The sequence below is a fragment of the Homarus americanus genome, unplaced genomic scaffold (genome assembly GCF_018991925.1).
Source record: "Homarus americanus isolate GMGI-L3 unplaced genomic scaffold, GMGI_Hamer_2.0 scaffold16391, whole genome shotgun sequence".
Taxonomy (NCBI): Eukaryota; Metazoa; Arthropoda; class Malacostraca; order Decapoda; family Nephropidae; genus Homarus; species Homarus americanus.
The window spans coordinates 68024-69385 of record NW_024743481.1 but is presented as its reverse complement, the minus strand read 5'-3'; the positions used below and the strand labels follow the sequence as shown (position 1 = coordinate 69385).

Sequence of the window (1362 nt, the reverse complement as noted above, 5' to 3'; positions counted from 1 at the left end):
GATTTAGTGAGGCCTTCGGACTGGCGCTCTTGGATTGTCGGCCCCGTTGCCCGCGAGGGTTTTCTGGGGTCGTCGCCTCGAGCTGACGGAAAGATGTCCAAACTTGATCATTTAGAGGAAGTAAGAGTCGTAACAAGGTTTCCGTAGGTGAACCTGCGGAAGGATCATTAACAGAGAGAAAGAGAACGGGGCGCTCTTTAAACTACTTTACTGATTTGGGCGGTCTCGGGCTCTGCTCTGGCAACTCCAGCAGCGAATGAGGACAATCCCGGCCCCCACACCAAAAATACTACGCTGTAGGTGGACCACACTTGGGCGAGAGCGCGCAACCGGAGGAGGACGGACGGGGCTTTGGACGGCTGCCCGTCCGTTCCTTACTACCGGCGAATAAGCCTCTTGCCCAAGAGTGAAATTACAATGCCAAAAAGAATTCCTAAACTTAACAACAACAAGCCGTCCGGCCAAACCCAACCCACAAACTTGGGCTATGTCTGTCAAACCCTTTCATTGAGACTCGACCTGTGATGGTTAGTCGCAAAAAGACCAAATGGCAAATGCACAACTCTTAACGGGGGATCACTCGGCTCGTGGGTCGATGAAGACCGCAGCAAACTGCGTGTCGGTATGTGAATCGCAAGAATACCAGATACATCGACAAGTTGAACGCATATTGCGGCGGCGGCAGCCATATGAACTTGTCGCCGCCACTCCTCTACGAGGGTCGGAAATATACATCCATCGGTTGCTGCGAGTTTGGTGCCTGCTGACTGTCTCCCCGACACGAGGGTAACCCGAACCGGGCTTCCGCCTTGGGGTTTAATCGCCCGCGCCTTGCGCGAGGCGTGCCCTTAAAAACAAGCCTATCACTAGCAAGTCCATGGACTTGGCGCACCCACATTCAACCACAACAAAGCCGGCCACCGTGTGTGTCCCGTCCCGACGACAGTTGTCGCCCTCGTAAATAACTGGAGGCGCTCTTTTGCCTGCTGTCCACAGAGACACGAATGGCCGTCGGCCTCTCATGGCTGATGCTGCACATGTTCTAAGAGGCGCACGTCCTCCTTCTCTCTCGGAGAAGAAGCACTCCATCCCACGAAGAGGAAACGAAACCGGGTCGGATATCTTTTAAGTAAGCCCGCCGGAATTTCGTCTATCACCTCGAAAAGAGTGCTTGGCATGCATTGCAGTGGAACCTAAATTGAGTGCGCCTGGGCCCTCAGTCTATATATCTAGCATGTAGTGGCGCAGGCAGAGAGATGACAATTGCTCTCGTCGGGACGAGAATGTTTGGGTGACGCCATGCTGTTCCTCACGCGCTCCTCCAAACTCTCCCACGGTCAGATGCGGTGTGGGCGTTCTCTT

General features: G+C 54.2%; 1 non-coding gene across 1 annotated transcript; it reads left to right on the top strand.

The window, feature by feature from the left end:
- Positions 1–560: 560 nt before the first annotated feature.
- LOC121877174 lies at positions 561–724 on the top strand. Its single transcript, XR_006090922.1, has one exon. It is a non-coding gene; the product is annotated as a 5.8S ribosomal RNA (ribosomal RNA).
- The last annotated feature ends 638 nt before the right edge of the window (positions 725–1362 follow it).